Source organism: Cervus canadensis, chromosome 23 (genome assembly GCF_019320065.1).
Source record: "Cervus canadensis isolate Bull #8, Minnesota chromosome 23, ASM1932006v1, whole genome shotgun sequence".
Lineage (NCBI taxonomy): Eukaryota > Metazoa > Chordata > Mammalia > Artiodactyla > Cervidae > Cervus > Cervus canadensis.
In genome coordinates this window covers 10,749,521-10,768,449 of record NC_057408.1, presented here as the reverse complement: position 1 = coordinate 10,768,449, position 18,929 = coordinate 10,749,521, and the positions used below count along the sequence as shown (strand labels likewise).

Below are 18,929 nucleotides of genomic sequence, written 5' to 3'. Positions count from 1 at the left end.
ATATCTTTTAAAGGTCCCAGTCTCAATTCATCTTGCACATGGAAGGCCCTCTCCAATATATTACTAAATAGCTTGGGAAAGAAAGATTCAGCAACCACTACTTTTGTGCATATTTTGCTTCAAATTACTTCTTTGGTGCTGGGAGGCAAATCTTCCCAATTTTTGTAGCCAGTATTTGCCGTGTGATGACTTTTGAATGGAAATCTCCAGTTACTATGATAATACTTCACAGGTTTTATTTCATGTATAATTTCTTTTTAAGCACATATATAGATTTCCTTTAAAATGTGCTGTCTATGTAGCTTTTACAGAGGTATGATACACTTCTTGTTTTTTTTTTAAATGCAATTTCTTTTTGGCAAGCAGATTGCAAGCTTTTCTGTTGGCATTTCCACAGAAATCTTTAAGTTCACAATTGACATAATGTATATGCCAAATAAGAATTTGATGCTTCATCAAAACTGGCATTCATGTGAATATGTAGGTTACCCCAATAATCAATGTGTCCCCTAACCTCTATTCAATGTCATCATATTGTCAGTTTCCAAAGCAAACTGAAAAAAGTTATTATATCAAAATATAGTAAGAAGTACTGTTAGCTAAATATAATCAACTGCTATTAGCTTCCAAAAATATTATGTAAAGACAAAAGAATGAGTACTATTTACTCCTGGGGTTCAGTGACAAGAGAGAAAGAAAGAACACAGAATGCCAGAGATGGGAACTTAAGGCATAAGAGGCTCTTCTATTGCTCTGATGAATGGGCTTGAATAAGGCACTTTATTTTTCTGTGCCTCCATTTTAAGTTTTTGTCATAATAATAAGGCAGCTTTTTGATGTCTTCCAGGAAGTCCCCTGGTTACTAATGAACTTCTGGCAGTTACTTTCCAACTTAGTGTTTATTATACTTGAGTACTGTTTACAGACCTTTTAAAGAAAAAATTGTGGACCTCAGTGCTATCCTAAATGAGATATAATAATAATGTTCCATAAACATGTACTAAAATAAAACTTGCTATAAATTTCCACAAAATAATAGTAGATAATGTTTACTGAATGCTTTTCACGTGCCAGCAACCATACCAAGTCCTCTATGTGCATTAGCACATTTATCCTTGTGTTTTTAACATTAATGAAACTATATCACCAAAACCACATAGTCAATTAAATTCAATTTGACAATGTGAATTTAAATGTGATGGATTACATTGTTTTGCTGAAACTAAACCTTTGATGTGAGGTTTAATCATGGGGGGAAAATGAAGCCTTTAGTTTTCATCTAAACCAGTTTTTGTGTTTTAACTTTAGTAATATTAATACAGAGAATGCCCATTTACATACAACCACACTGGTGCTTGCAGGGTTAAGGTTTTATTTTATAATGGAGGATAACAAAGCTTCACACTTAACCAAAGCTCCAATGATGAGCAATGCCTAACATCAGCTGTAATAGAGTGTCACCTGATCTCTCTGTAAAGCAGACCTGTTCACGTGGAAATAAGGCGAAGATGATAGCGTTAGGAAAATCTGCATTAAATGGGTACCTAACCCAATAATTAGGCTTCCCAGGCGGGAAGGCTTCCCAGGCTTCAGCGGTAAAGAATCCTCCCGCCAGTGTAGGAGACACAGGTTTGATCCCTGGGTCAGGAAGATCACTTGCAGGAGGAAATGGCAACTCACTCAGGTATTCCTGCCTAGAAAATCCCACGCACAGAAGAGCTTGGCAGTCTACAGTCCATGGGGCCACAAAAGAGCGAGACGTGACTCAGCAACTAAACAACAACAACAATCCAGTGATTCCTGGAGTCAGAAGTGGGAAATTCCCCCTCGTATGGTTATGACCCAGTGAAGATGGAATCCTGCTGTGGCTTGTTCAGGCTTTTTGAGTTCTCATGACAATATTATGGTAGATTTTATGACTCAGTTCTTGCATTAGTTTTCTCCATTTGGACTTGAATGAAACCCGCACTCATATGGTGAGTTGTCTAGCCAGCTGAACTTCACCCCACAAAAAATGCATTTGTAAATATAAATGTAAACTTAAGTGCTGAAATAACTAAATAAAATTCTAAATTTCTCAAGGAAATTGTGAGTGCTCAAGGTTTCTTAGTCTTCAGTTAAAGAAATATAGTACACCATTCACTTGGCATTCTAGCATATTCTTTCTGATGCTGTTATTTAACCATTTATATAAATATTGCCACCTCTTATTTTACATGGGATTAATATACAAATCTTTTGAAAAATGCAGGAAGGCAGTGGAAACCTTTTAAAAATATACCTTTACTTATTTTACAATAACTTGGGATCATGACTTCTGAAGGTCTTGGGTTAATGTATTTTTCAGGATATTTTGGTGAAGAGGGGGGCAGCTAAGTACTCCATCAGGATGAGAGGTGGTTTCTGTATAGACCTGATTTTCCATGGAATCAGATTTTTGTTATCAAGATATGTGCTTGTAATGGCTAGTTTTTTAGATACCTGTTTAGTGAAACCACAAATATAAAATGTTAATTTTCCCTCCACCATTTTCTCTCTATTCAAGAAATTAAGCCTTTTTGTTCTCCTTACTCAAGGTAGAAAGTGATAAATCAGAAAGCAAACAAACAAACAAAAAAGATATGCACTCTGGCTTGTGTTTTGAAAGCTATGAGGGATAGTGAGGCATAGAGAAATACAGCTGTATATCTCAGCAGTTGCACAGTGTGCACAACTCAACACAACACACAGAAACACATCTCTCTCGTAAAGGGAAAAAAAAAAATGCCCGGGAGGAAAAACCTCCTAGAAGATAGAATTGTACAGTAAGGATGAGTGAGCACTGTTTGGGTAACTTTGCATGAAGAACCCTGGAGAGGTAAAGACTAAGGCATGTGACCTCCGAGAGTCGAGGGACCAGCTCTCTGCTTTCTGAGTAGACCTCTGAGGAGGCGGCAAGTCATAAGGAAGAAATGATTACACGGTGGAGTGGGACTCCAGGGCCATAGATGAATCCATTCTTGTCCAACTCCTTGCTTCAGAGTGCTGTCATTACTGTATCTCTGAGTGTGGCAGAGAAGCAGGGCCAAGAAACCCTCTGTTAAGGGTGCAGGCAAATAAGAAAGAGGATCCTGCCCATAAAAGCAGCCTGTATGAACAGAGACCTAGGGACCACGTAAAGTAATAGGCTCCAGACTAAGCAACACTACTGAAGTTTAGACGACTTGATCCCACACACCCTGTACTCTACTAAGTACCGACAACGTAGATACAGCACCAGGACACAGGAGACCTGAAACCGACACAGATTATTCTGTCACATAGCATTCTTATATTACGTTACATATGTACCTGAAAAGTGAAAGTGTTAGCCATTCAATCCTGTCCAACTCTTTGCAACCCCATGGACTGTGGCCCACCAGGATCCTCTGTCCATGGAATTCTCCAGGGAAGAATACTGCGATGGATTGCCATTCCCTTCTTCATGGGATCTTCCCAACCCAGGGGTTGAACCCAGCCTCCTGTGTTGCAGGCAGATTCTTTATTGTCTGAGCCACCAGGGGAGCCCACATATGTATATAATATGTTATATATAACAGATGTCTTTTATTATAATAAAAATCTATTTTTTATCCTTTGTAGTATTCTTCACTCTAAAATCTATTTTATTTTTTCATAAGTAAAGTCTAGCTTCCTTTTGACAAGTCTTAGCATGATATATCATTTTCCATCCTTTTACTATTATTTGTGTCTTTACCTTTAAAATGCCTTCTTTTTAGGCAGCTATAGTTGGGTCATTTTTTTAATCCAATTTTACAGTCTTTACATTCTAACTGAGGCATTTGATCAGTTAATTTTAAAATGATCACTTATATGGTTTAGTTTAAATATATCACCCGTCATTTGTTCTCAATTTATCCTGTTTGTTTCTTGTTCCCCTTTTCCTCTTTTATTTTTTGACTTCTTGTGGATTAACAGTACTTTTTATGATTTCATTGCTATCTCTTTTTTGGGGTTATTAGCTAAAGCTCTTTGTTTTGTTATTTTAGTGGTTGCTTTACAGTTTATCAGATACATTTTTAACTTACCAAATGATTTTATACAACTTCATGTATTTAAATAATATTGTACCACTTCACATACAGAATGAGAGTTTTACAATAGTATTCTGCAATTGTTCCCCCTCTCAAATTTTGTGCCACCATTGTCACATATTCAGTTTAACACTATCCACACTGAATTGTTACTTTTCTTTAGTCAGTTATGCTTTAAAGTAATTTAAATGTTAATTATTTAAATATGTATGACAAAAACCACTACAATATTGTAAAGTAATTAGCCTCCAACTAATAAAAATAAATGGAAAAAAAATAAATATTAATTAAAATGTTATATTTTCACCAATATAGATCCCATTTCCAGTCCTCTTCATTTTTTGTTTAAATCCATATTTCCATCAGGTACCATTTTTCTTCTGTCTGAATGACTTTATTTAACATTTCTTTTAGTGCAGGAATTCTTTCAGCTTTTATATGTTTAAAATGTCTTCAGTTTGACTTAGATTTTGAAAGACACTCTAACTGCATATATAAATGCATATTGACAAATCTTTTCCTTTCATAAATTTAAAATTTATACTTCATTACATTTTAACTTGCACTGTTTTAGATGAGAAATTTGATGTCATCCTTATCTTTGTTTCTAAGCGTGGGGCTTTTTTTTCTCCCCCTTCGTCATCATTTAAGATTTCCTCACTGTCACTGTTTTTGAACAATCTTAGTATGATGTGCCCTGGGGTGGTTTTTCCTACATTTCTTGTGCTTGGGGTTCATTGAGACTCTTAGATCTTTAAGAGTACTGTCTTCATCAAATTTGGAAAAACATCACCTGTTATTTCTTCAAATACTTTTGTCCCCCCTTCATTTGGGAGACTCTATTTATGCCTATATTAAGCCACTTAAAATTGTTCCATAGTTCACTGATGCTCTGTTAATTTTTTAAAATTTTCTTTTCTCTCTGTTTTATTTAAATAATTTCTATCACCGTGCCTTCAAATTCGCAAATATTTTTCTGCAATGTCTAATCCTGTGTATTTTTCACCTCTGACATTGTAATGTGTATGTCTGAATGACCATCTCATTAATTTTTTTCTACTCAATTTTATAAACGTATACAGTTGTAATAACTATCTTTTTCATCTCTTATGTCATTTTAAAATTTTTTCTCCTCATTAGTCATCATGTTTTCCTCCTTGTTTTCATGCCAAGTAATTTTTGATTGGATGCCAATCAAAATTTGGATGCCAGATTAATTTTACTTTGGGGGTACTGAATATTTTTGCATTTCTATACATATTTTTCTTGAGTTTTACTCTGTAATATAGTTAAGTTCCTTGCAAACTATTTCATCCTTTTCAGTCTTACTTTTAAGGTATTTCAGGCAAGACTAAGGCAGTGCTCATGCTGGGGCTGATTATTCCTCCCTTTGTTGCTGTTCAGTCACTCAGTCGTGTCTGACTCTTTGCAACCCCATGGACTGCAGCACGCCAGGCTTCCCTGTCCTTCACCGTCTTGCAGAGTCTGCTCAAACTCATGTCCATTAAATCAATGATGCCATCCAACCATCTCATCCTCTGTCGTCCCCTTCTCCTCCTGCCTTCAATCTTTCCCAGCATCAGGGTCTTCTCCAATGAGTCGGCTCTTCTCATCAGGTAGCCAAAGTACTGGATTTAGCTTCAGCATCAATCTTTCCAATGGATATTCCTTTAGGATTAACTGGTTTGACCTCTTTGCTGTCCAAGGAACTTTCAAAGAGTCTTCACTAGCACCACAGTTCAAAGGCATCAATTCTTTGGCGCTCAGCCTTTTTTATCACCCGCCTCTCACATCTGTATATGACTACTGGAAAAACCAAAGCTTTGACTACACAGACCTTTGCAGGCAAAGTCATGTCTTTGCTTTTTAATACGCTGCCTAGGTTTGTCTGTGCTTTTCTTCCTCCGCAGTGAGGCAAGATCCTTTCCCTCTAATACCCTGTGAATCATGGAGTTCTTCATTTGGCTGATGGCAACAGGTAATATTTTCAAGTCTGTGTGACTCTGAGGCATTTGTATCTCTAATCATTTCAGGTGAGTTTTATCCTGGCTTTGAATAGCTTCCTCACGTACATATCTGATCAGCACTCAGCGAACTCTCGGAGGGGCCCCCTTGGTAAATCTCGGGAGCTTCTCTGTGCAGCTCTCCACTTCTGTCATACTCCACCCTGTACTATGCAGCCCTCCCGATCCCGTCAATCTCTCAGCTCTGCCTCTTCCACCCAAGGGATTCTTCCAGGTTCCGCTCAGGCTCCCTTGCCTGCACTGCAGGCTAGAAAGTATCTCAGGACGGTAAATCTGGGGGCAATTGCATAGCAGCTTTAATTAATTTGTTTTACACTTATTTAGTAGCTTGTTCACCAGTGTCTTGAAAATCATTGTTCCACATACCTTGCTATGTTTGTTTGTTTGTTTTTGGTTGTTTCAGGCAGGAAATGGAGAATAACAGAGAGTTCTGGTCATTAGCATGTCTCTAAAATAATGACTTTGACATTCCAGTTCACTCTCAAGTCTCCAAGGTTACCCAATGGAATGGCAGTGCTGTATCCATATAGCATTTTCTTTGTCTAACTGACAGGAAAATATAAAGTCATGGATGAGTTTCCATGGAATATCATGTGTCCAGGTATACTGGAGTAAAACACTGATTGATTCAAAACCCTCTAATTGATAAGAGAAATCATGCAAACTATCATAGACTAAGTTTACCTTTACTCAGTTGATTCTGTCTTTTAAAAAGACAAGTAAAGATGGCAACAAGAAAAGGTTTAAAGTATTTAAAAGGAAAACTACCTTTAACTTAAGCAGATAATTATGAACAAAAAGCTTTGATCATTTTAAATGAACACCGTCTATTTATTTAAATAAACTACTTAGTGTATCTATCAAGTAGTTAAATGAGTGAGATCCTTTAAAAGCCTACTTGAGTTATTCTGTCTCATCACTAGTTTTCAGCAAATTCTTTTAGTTATTGCATCAAACACAGATGAGAACCCCTACATAGCAGATGGTCTCTTTCTCTTTTATACCTTAAAGTGACATTTTTTTTCTGTTAAATATATTCGCCAATTCAGCCTGCTTTTCTAAGTCTAAATTATATATTGATAAATGAGCAGTTTTTAAACAACTGAAATCTTTTGGTGTGAAGATAACAATACTCATATTCAGGGAATGTAAGTTTTCAGAAAAGAAGATCTGGATCTCCCCTGTGGTCCAGTTTTCACTCCCTACGCTTTCCCTGTAGGGAGCACAGGTTTGATCCCTGGTCTAAGAGACCTGGGGCTTCCCGGGTGGCGCCAGTGGTACAGAACCTGCCGCCAATGCAGGAGACAGAAGAGACTCAGGTTTGACCCGGAGAATCCCCTGGAGGAGGGCAGGCAACCCACTCCAGTGTTCTTGCCTGAAGGATCCCACAGAAAGAGGAGCCTGGCAGGCTACAGTCCGAGGGGTCGCACAGAGTCGGACACGACTAAAGCAACTTAGCACGCGCACACACACCAAGGGAACTAAGGTCCCGCATGCTGCATGGCTCGGCCAGAAAAAAAAGGTCTTCCCTGAGGCCAGCAAGGCAGTCCCCATTTGCCAAAAGAGCACCCTCTGACTTGCATTTTAGTCTCTCAGTAGAAAGAAGAAAATTATAAACTGAGAAAACTTACCCTCAAAGATCTGCCTATTTCTATCTATCTTTAAAAGGTCTACCTATCTTTCAAAAGACAATGAGAGAGGTGGCTTTCAAAAACACATTTCAGTTTGCTTTATTAAACACTTAGGAGAAAATTTCATAATCCTCTGTACTTCTAAATACTGTATTTCTCTGCCTTTCAGGAATCCATGAGAATTTATCCTGCTTCCTGTTGGGAGTCTGGAGGAGACTGAAGCTGAGACTGGGATCAGGAAAGGCTTCACCGGACACGAGGTGCCAAACATGCAGCTTGAATCATAGATTGCATTTCAGGGGTGGTGCCAAAGTGGACAGTCAGAACACAGGTTGAAAGACAAACAAGAAGAGGATACATTTAGAAAAGACTCAGTAGGTGGTTTTGCTAGAGCATCAGGTTTCTGTGGAAGAATGACAGCCACTGATACTAGAAAGGGAAGTCTGACTTACTGTAAAAGGCTTCAACACTAAGTTGAAACACTTGATCTTAACTTAGCAGTTAGCAGTGACTATTAGACATCTCTGAGTCAAGAAATGATATGAAACACTCAAGGGAAACTAGTTAATATTTTACTGTACTTCCTTCCTGTCTTTTTTTCTACATAGATTGGATATTTGTTTTTGAACTTTCATAGTTGCAGTAATACCATATATTCTGAATTGCTTTATAATACAAATCTGTACTATTTTCAAAGCTTCATAGCACTACAGATCAATGGACCCCAGTTTACTCAACTGTTCTTCTATTTTCAGACATTTCGTTAGGTTTTTAAATTTTTTCATAAGAACAAGATAGGCAAGATATTGATTATTGTTAAAGCAGGATAATGAGCACATGCATTCATTTACCTATTTCAGTTCTGTATGTTAGAATTTTCCATCTTACAAAGTTGCAGTGGCTTCACTCTAACAAATAATGTTATTATAAAAAATAAAATGATGCAGAAGGGATGTGCTTTAGGAGGATTAATCTATGAAGCAGTGTCGGGCTAGGCGGTAGGTAGAATGAGAAGGAGAATAAGACCCTGAAGACCACGCAAGAGGTGATTGTTCAAAGGCCTCAAAGGCTAAGTCAACATGGCCTTTGACAGTTCGCCACGTGCTTTCACGTGCAGAGTCTTGTTTGATCCTTATAATAAACCTGGGATGTAAGCAGGGAAGATACCCTATTTTAAAGATAAGAAAATCAAGGCTCAGTTCAGATCCTCTGATTTATGCCACTGGTTTTTCATTATAGCATCCTGCTTTTTCGTGCCTTTCAATGGTGTTCAGCCTTAGAGATTCTAGGAATTTTTTCAAGCGCTGCAGTTGGAGGAACCAGGCAGTTCAGCCTCTTCTTACCATAGCTGCTTTTCCTTTTTCGTTTTCCTTGCATTGTATTTCTTTTTGGCTGCACTGGGTCTTGGTTGCTGCAGGCAGGCTTTCTCTAGCTCAGTGCAGCGGCTTATCATTGGGGTGACTTCTCCTGCTGCAGAGCAGGCTCTGGAGCATGTGGGCTCTAGAGTATGCAGGCTGCAGTAGTCTGTGGAGCATGGGCTTGGTTGCCCTGGGACATGTGGAATCTTCCCAGATTAGGGGTCGAACCCCTGTCCCCTGCATTGGCAGGAGGATTCTTAACCAGTGAAGCACCAGAGAAGTCCCACCTTTCTTATACACTGGATTTTGTATAAGATTTCCTTTGATAAAGGGTTCTAGAGACCAACAAATCAAAGTAAAAAATTGCCAATCTGAAGAACATTGCAACTGATTAACTATGGGGTGTGATGGAGAGAGGGAAGTCAAGATTTACCTTGTAAGATTGGTGCCTGGGTAGTAGAAACAACCGCAGCAGTGGCAACAGAATCAAGGAAGGAAGAGGAGTGGCTTGGGGAGGCAAATGGGATCATGGTGGTTTGGGATGAAGATAAAGGTACTACTGAAGCATCCTGAAGGATCTGAAGGATAACAGAGACCTAATTTCTACTTACAAAGATCTGACATTTTAACAAAAGATTCTAGTAACTAATGCTTGACTGTCAAACTGAAATAAACAACTCAGTCAATAAGAATTTCAAAGAGAGGAAATAGTAATAAACTGAAGTAGTCAGAGAAGTCTTCATGGGAAGTCTGGAACTGAGCTCGATTATACACTATGTTTGGATGGTAGACAGAGGATTTTTGTAAGCAGAGTCAGGCACTTATGTAATTTGCCAGCCCTGGGTGGCATTAATTCGTAAAAGGTAATGCTTTATCATTCTGCAAGTGTGTTAGGATGAATTCATTGTCTGCCATTACTAGTATATGAAATCGCAGAGTGCGATTGTTCCAGAGGATTACCCGTGGACGCAGAGAAGTCACATGACCAAAGCTGGATGTGAGATGTCATTGATGACGCAGCCAAGTCAGCACTCAGGGGCCGACCCCTGGCTCTTCCACCGCATCAGCTGATGAGGTGTAAACACCCAGCTTCAGGGATGTTTCTACAGCATCACTAAGAGGATTAGACAGGAATTAACCCTATCCAGGAAGAGGCAGCAAGGAAAGCAGCAGGTACCACCCAGCAGAGGAGACACAACAGCAGAAGCTGAAAAAGTCATGATGGTTCCCTGTCCATTCTTACTTCCACGTGGCAAGTGGAAAACGGCTTTGTCTGCAGGCTCTGTATCTACTGGACCTGGCCGGGAATTCTTTTCAAGCCAGTTCTTTGTATAGGATTTCAAATGTCCTCCTGCTCTTAGGGCACCATGTAAAAAACTTGGAGAAAGCAGCAAAAATACAAATATGCCCCACGAAACAAAACTTTGCCTCCTGAAAGCATTTCCACTGAGAGATTCAGCCTGAACAAAGAACCCTCAAACATTCCCTCTCCCATTGTTCTGAAAGACTGTAAAAGTTTTCTAAATGTAATTTTTATCACCTTTCTTTCCTTCCTTTTTTTTTTTTTTACCATTTATGAACATATGTGTTTTTTATGATATTCACAACATGCTTGTGTCACAAGATTCAAATTTAATTTCCTGCAATTACTGCACAATATGCATGGCAAAAAATGATATAAAAATGACAGAAAATAATGAACAGTTACTCCATTTCTGCTAAGTTACCTTTGGGAAATAAAACTCAAGCATCTTCCAGTGGGAGTTTTTGATTGGCTGTCAGCAGCCCATGTTGTTTAGAGGCATTGGTAATAATCGTTACAAGTTTTCAAATCTTCCGATAGTAACAGGATTTGGTTTATTGGGAAATTATCATCCTGCACATCCAGAGATTTAAGAGAGGTTGTAACTTCCTTCTAACTACTCAGGAAATGTGGAGGTAAGGTGGTTGGCTGGTGGTTTATCAACGATGCTTTGCATCTTCTAATTTGGAGTCAAATGTGCTTGAACTAATTTAGTCATGTCATTACATATCTCACTTCTTACAGGTAGCAATGATGAACTTGTAGACAAAAGCTTATTTATAACAGAGGTGGAAGAGAAATTCCTTCCTCCTGTGAATTCCATGGAGGCACTGAAGCACTGTGATGAAACTCTGAATCTGGAGCCATCAGACCTGTTTTTAAATTCTCGGGACTTCCCAGGTGGTCCAGTGGCTAAGAGTCCAAGCTCCCAATGCAGAGAGGACCTAGAGTCATTCCCTGGTCAGGGAACTAGGTCCCACATGTCACAGCTAAAAACTTTGTATGCTGCAACTAAGACCCAATGCAGCCAAACAAATTAAAAAAAAAAATCTTACCTACTACTTGGCAACTGTGACTCTGGAACAAGATGTTTTCAACCATTCTCAGCCTCAGTGTCCTCACTGCTAAAATGGACATGTGAAAAGTTTTTAATCTTTTTTAATCTTGTTGGAGATTAAATCAGATAATGCATATAATATGCCTGGTATAATAAAGTAAGCACTGGATATCTGTTAGTTATTGCCATAAGAAATTTGATTCTGCCCACAACAACAAAGAGGATTGACCAAGGGTTTCTCCCACGTAGAAAATAACAACTACTGTGGATTGAGGTAGATGTCAGTGTACGGTTATTTCTGTCGCATGAGTGACACCTCCCACCTGTGTTTATTTGCTTAGTTCTAATTCAGGCATCCAAAAGAAGGACAAAATATGTTTTGTCTTACTAGGTGTAATTTGCATGAAATGTCATCCCTGAATTGGCTTAACTTCTCCCAAATGTTCATGAGTAGGAGAACATTCTCAAGTAAATAAGGAAAGAAAGAAAGGAAGGAGGGATGGAGAGAAGAGGGAGAGAGAGAAAGAGAATTGCAACAGATGACTCACTTTAAAGATAAATTCTTTGGTGAAAACAAAAAGATTAACCAACATGATCTCCTGCTAAATAAGGGACGCTGACACCCATCACGTTGGCATCTGATGGGCTACAGTTCTGTAAAACATGAGCTGTGCTTCAATGTTCTTACTCCATTAAAGCAGAGAAAAGACTTCATGAATGGGATTAGGGCTCTCTGTTCCAACTATTTGGTTTCCTTAGCAAACTCACTGCCAATAAGATACCCAGCTATAAAAATAAATAAATAAATAACATGACAAAATGGCAGATACTGAGGATTATTTAAGACTCCTTCATGTTGCCTGCATTTCCTGGCTGCCCACTGTTTCTTTACATTTCCCCCATTACTCTAGGTGTATCCAGTCTTCCAGCCCTTGAATCAGAGCTGACAGAAATGCATGTGTCTCACATGAATCAAGATTTCTTGGAAGTTTATGCTCAAGGAGAGCAAAGATGGGAGCAGGATGGGTTCTCTGAATGGGACTGAATGAGAATTGGACCAGTTCTGTATGCTGGCTGCCTGGAGCCCCATGCTGAGAGTAAGTGTGACCTCATTTTTAAGCTCACTGGGAACAAGCACCCATCAAATAAGACTACTGAAGTCTTCCATGGGCCCTGTACAAGAGCCATGTGTTTACACCATCCTTGATCCAAATGTTAGGGGCTCACACTGGCTCATAGAAGCAGGTCCGGGTACAGAGGCAGCAGTGACAAACGAAGTGAGGAAAATGTGGCCACAGAACCCCAGTTTTCATGGAAAGCTCATGCCTGTAGGTAACCTGTGGGCATCAGCTAGTATCACATCTTCTCTCTGCAATAGATACAGTTGAACAGTAAGACTGGGGCTATTGAAACAACCATGGGTTGACCGCCGATTCATACCATCACTACATTTACCCCCGACCAACACATCCCCTCCTTTTACTAAATTGAACTAAAATCATTTAACTTCTTTTTTAAAAAGTCATTTGTCATGGAAGCCCAGGTCACCTTGCTTAATCAGAATTTCAGAGACATGTTTATCACCCAGACATTTTTCATGTTTTGAATTTCATGAGCTTCCCATGGTTATTGAAACATTTTTAATGAAAACACAGCCATAATCATTTTGAAGTGATTGAACATGTGGATGTCTTGCCTAGCATGGAGTTCATTTTTAAATGTGAGTAATAAGCCAGTGGCATGGAAACAGCAGGTTTCCACCAAAAAGCCATCTTGAAATCACATTTTGCACAGACCCGTTTCACGTAAACAGAAGTCTCTCGTCACCAGAATTTCCACTTCACTTCACAACAATGAAACAATCCACTGGTATCTGCTTTAGTCCAAGGTTTTTCCGTGGGTAATGCCCCCAAGCTAGTTCCCTTCAATGAATTAAGGGTCCATGTATGGGAAACATGAATAGCTCTGTTGTAATGTACATGTAAACATTCACGGAGTTGATTTATTGTGACCCCTGTTTTCTTTTGAATTAATACCAAATGTAAGAGAAAATGCTTTAAAATTAAATGTTTCATAACAGTTGCTCATTGAAAACAGTACTGGCAGATGTGAACTGAGGATTAAAATGTTGGTTCAACACCATCAAAAGTGTAAGTCAGCGACCTCTTTGCGGGAGTAGAGGCTTCAGATGTGAAAAACTTTCCTTAGATTTCATTAATGCAAGCAGAAGTCCATATCATTCTCTGTGCTCTGCGGAACACATTTATTATATACTTTTTCAGTGCTGGTTCCCTTGATGTAAGAAAGGACAATGACAGAATCGAATTATCCAGAAGAGGACACATGTAAGAAAAAGTGGAGTTTGGAAAGTGTGCTTTATGAGGAACAAAGGAAGTAGTTTTTTTTTTTTTAAGAATCTAAGTTGTCCTCTTGGAATTATCAGAATAATTTGAGAGAGGCGACCTGCTTTTGGTTGTTCCCTAGAGCAGAACAAAGAATGGGGTGGAGGTATCAGAAAAGCAAATTTGGGGACTTCTTGGTGGTCCAGTGGTTAAGACTCTGCACTTCCACTGCAGGGGCATGGGTTTGATCCCTGGCCTGGCAACTTAGATCTGGCATGTCATGCAGCCAAACAAAAAGAGTGAAAAGCAAATTTTGCCACAATATAAAATGGATGTTTCTAAAGATCAAAGATTTGGTTTTCCTATGATAAGGCTTGTTCTAGCAAAGGCTGGTCTCTGAACTTCCTCTGCTATAAAGGGTGCATTCCTGCCCTGGGAGGAAGGGGTACTCCCTTTAAAGGATTTTCTGATTTCTTCCTTATTGCTCTTTGGTTTGGTTTCATTCAGCTACAGAATATATATGTAGCTTGTGTCTTAACAATCAATAAACGGATCTACTTGGAAATTGTGTCAATCAAATCTTTTTATAGATGAAATCATATTGTAAATACACTTAAGGAACTCACTATTTAGAGGAAAACCAAATGTAAATCTTTTGTTAAGCATCCTTTTGCTGTGCAAATAATTATTTCCAAAAGGAAACATTCTGATTTCCTTGGATTGGATTTTCTTACACAGAGACATCTGTATAACCCAGCAGTGTGGGATGCCCCACAAGTCATTAAGTGGTAGAAAAATTCTGATTCTGTTGGTGTTGAGGATGAAACAGTGAGGTCCCACCCTCCTCCTCCTCTCATTGAATAAACACTTCATTAGACTGTTTCACACTGGAAATATTAACACCAAATTAATGAAATTCAGTGCCATCAGAGAGCTACAACATTAACTTCTTGTGCCCTGTGTGGGAGTTCAACGTCCTCTTTGCCCGAGTTCCATCCCAAGTCTCGTGTTAATTAACTATGGATTCACTTCACCAGCTTGAACTTGAATTTCCTCATCTATAGAATGGTAGTAACAGCACTGTATGCCCTTGGCCAGGAGGCTGGCATCCAATAACATGATCACATGTACAGTGTGTAACTTCAGCGTGCCCCGGAGGAGCAGCTGTCCTTCTAATCAGAAACAGGTGAATATAGAAAGAACCTTTCATTTTTCTTTAAGGTTTTTTTTTTTTTTTTTTTATGTACGTCATTTTTTAAAGTCTTTATTGAATTTGTTAGAATATTGCTTCCGTTTTATGTTTTGGTTTTCTGGCCATGAGGCCTGAAAGATCTTATCTCCCCAAAGAGGGATAGAACCCTCACCCCCTGCATTGGAAGGTGACGTCTTAACCACTGAACCACCAGGAAAGTCGCTAGAAAGAATCTTTAAAGGAATCTTAAAGCCAATGTCAGATACCAAAGTATCACCTGGCCACAGACTGTGGGGCAGTCATTTACCTCTCATTTCTCTAAAAAGGTTAGGAATTAGAAGTATATTCCATCTAGAGACGAATGACAATAAGTTCTCTAAACTCATGTTTAGAGAAGACATTTAACAATATTAACTTCTACTCGAGCAGAAGTTAATATTTAAAGGGATTTACATAAATAAAATTTTATTACATAAAATAAAATTTACATAAATAACATAAAACCTTTTGATAATTTATAAAATCTTATTTGGGGGGGTAGAATTTAGGATTTTGCTCAGGGGCAGAATCACATTTTCCATGTTCTTGGCACCATTTTTTTAAAAAACTCTTTCTTTTTCTGCTAAAAGATCTGCATGGTCTCAATGTTGCTGTCTTGGCGAGGTTTCTAGTGAGGGACAGGTAACAGTATTTTCACAAACATGAATACTTACTCCATCAGATTAATGCCTAACTGATCTCTGGAATGTCCACAATCACAAATACACCCCAGAATATACAATTATGTTCTGCAACCCAACATTTTATATTTCCAACAACCCAGCATCTAGAGTTATTCTTCATGAATTATGCTTTTCTTTTGTCCCTTCTTGAAATGAATAGAACAAGTCTGCTCAGGAGAAGAAAATAGCCATGACAACTTGCTCTATGGTCCCCAGCGGGTCACTCCCTCTCTGGGCCTTCATTCTGTATCTGTAAATGAGGAGGTTGGGTAAGACCATGTTATCAGCCTATGGGCAAATCCAGACTCCTGCTTGCTTCTATAAAAGCTAAAAAAAAAAAAGAAAATAGTTTTCATTTCAAGGTTATGATAAACAGTCAAAAGAAGAATATGTTGTGACATGCAAAACTTGTAAGGAATTCAAATTTCTGTGCCACAAATAAAATTTCATGGGAACACAGCCACCCCTATTCATTTATATATTGTCTATGACTGCTTTTATGCTGGGTTTTGCAGGTGGCACTAGTGGTAAGAAATCCACCTGCCAATGCAGGAGACATAAGAGATGTGGGTTCAGTCTCTGGGTCAGGAAGATCCCCTGGAGAAGGGCATGGCAACCCACCCCAGTATTCCTGCCTAGAAAATCCCATGAACAGAGGCGCTTGATGGGCTACAGTCCATGGGGAAGCAAAAGAGTCAGACACGACTGAAGCGACTTAGCATCCACACACTCAGGCGTGCATGCTAAAATGGCAGAGATGAGTAATTATAATGGACCTCATAGGGCCTGACAAGTCAGAATTATTTACCACCTGCCCCTCTGCAAAAAAAGCTCACTGACCCCTATACAATTACTAAGGCACTTGCCAAATCAAGTCACTCATAACTTCTCACTACCTTAATCTTAACTCTTTCTTTCCTTGAGCTTTAGATGTTAAGAATTACAGAAACAGCATCTTTGCCAGTATTGCTGAAGAAATACCAGCAAAGTGATACGGCCAAGCCAGGGATGGATGCAGGCCTCATTTAATGCCCTCCACAGCTTTCTGCTTTTATCTCCACTGGGCCATCTTTGCATCTGAATCTCTGCTCCTCACCTTTGACTTTTATTGCCTGGGCTCACCAAGGTCACTTCCCATAACACTTAGGTTTCTATAAATGTGTCAAACAAGATAAGGGAACATTATTTTACAAAGGTACGGGCACACCTCAGAGATACTGTAGGTTCATTTCTAGACCACTGCAATGAAGGGAATATCATAGTAAAGTCAATCACACAAAAATGTTTGGCTTCCCAGTGAATATAAGTTTTGCTTACACTATACTGTGCAATAGTATTAGTCTAATAAATCAACGTACATATCTAATGAAAAAACACTTTATTGCTAAAAGTGCTAATGGTCATTTGAGCCTTCAGCAAGTCCTAATACTAATGTCAAAGGTCACTGGTCAAAGATCACCACAATAAATATAATAACAATGAAAAAGTTTGAAAATTTTGTGAGAATTACCAAAACACAAAGTGAGCAATTGCTGTTGGAAAAATGGCACTGATAGACTTGCTCAATGCAGAATTGCCACAAACCTTCAATTTGTTAAAAAAAAAAAAATGCAATATCTTCAGACACAATAATGCATGCTAAATTCAGTCGTGCCCAACTCTTTTTGACCCTGTAAACTGTAGCCTGCCAGGCTCCTCTATCCATGGAATTCTCTAGGCAAGAATACTGGAGTGGGTTGCCATTTCCTTCTCATTTTATATTTATATAAAGGGGATCTTTAGACTTGTTCAATGCAGGATTGCAGCACTTACAATTTGTTTTTTTAAAAAATGCATTATCTTCAAAGCACAATAAAACAAGGTATGGCTGCAATAAACAAAAATGTCAAAGGAATAGCAGTGGAATTAAAACCCTAACCTCATACCAACAAAGGTCCATCTAGTCAAAGCTGTGGTTTTCCAGTAGTCATGTATGGATGTGAGAGTTGGACTATAAAGAAAGCTGAGCACCAAAGAATTGATGCTTTTGAACTGCGGTGATGGAGAAGGCTCTTGAGAGTCACTTGGACAGCAAGGAGATCCAGCCAGTCCATCCTAAAGGAAATCAGTCCTGAATGTTATTTGGAAGGACTGATGCTGAAGTTGAAACTACTTTGGCCACCTGATGCGAAGAACTGACTCACTGGAAAAGACCCTGATGCTGGGAAAGATTGAAGGCGGGAGGAGAAGGGGACAACAGATGATGAGATAGTTGGATGGCATACTGACACGATGGACTTGAGTTTGAGTCAGCTCCGGGAGTTGGTGGTGGACAGGGAGGCCTGGTGTGCTGCGGTCCATGGGATCACAAAGAGTCAGACACGACTGAATGACTGAACTGAACTGAACTGAATCTCATCTGAAGCTATTACCCTTGCCTGTTTTGTCCATGACCCCTTCCAGCAATTCAAATGATTATTTTTAATGTTCACTGAGTATCCACTATTAAATAGCAAGAAAGTCTTGAATCTGGAAAACAGTCGTTTTGGCTGTGACCATGGCCACAGCCGGACTACCTCTCTTCTCCAACACTTTCAATCCCTTTGCTAACTGCTTTATCTGGGGACAGTTGCCATTAAAACCAGACATTCTCCTGCAGATTGTATAATCAGCTATAAACTATTCCCTGGAATCTTTTACTAGTCATGGCATGCAGCATTGAGTTCTCTGACCAGGTATTGAACCTGGGCCCCCTATCGTGGAGTCTAAACCACTAGACCACTAGGGAAGTTCCCGAACATCTACTCTTAATCTGAGCTTAGACAGCATCTCTGTCAGTGTGTTACATGGATCCTTACCTATAAGAATTCTTTTAAGCGAGCAACCAGATTTTTGTTTTGGCTGATGTATGAGGCTCACAAGCTTAAATCTCAATGAAACTCAATTTTAGATCTTTCTCAGTAATGGGGGAAAAAATAAAAAGAGAGTAAAGTATATATCATCTCCTCAAGGCCATGAAAGTACATTTGTAACAAAAATTTAGTAAGTCATTGATAAATTCAGCAAAAGCTTATCTGTGGTTTCCAGGTTCAAGATCATATGCCAAACACCACAGGATACAGAGGACAGTCTACAATGTGAAGGGCAAGACAATGAAGACAAGGAAGAAAATCACAAGATAACCATAAGGGGACCAGTGAAGAAATGCCCACGGGAGTTTAGAGGTACACTTTCTGGGATGAATATAG

General features: G+C 39.0%; 1 long non-coding RNA gene across 1 annotated transcript in view; it reads right to left on the bottom strand.

Moving 5' to 3' along the window:
- LOC122425860 overlaps positions 1 to 18,929 on the bottom strand; it is a 141,778-nt gene that overhangs the window by 88,817 nt on the left and 34,032 nt on the right. The gene's annotated exons all lie outside the window — the stretch shown is intronic.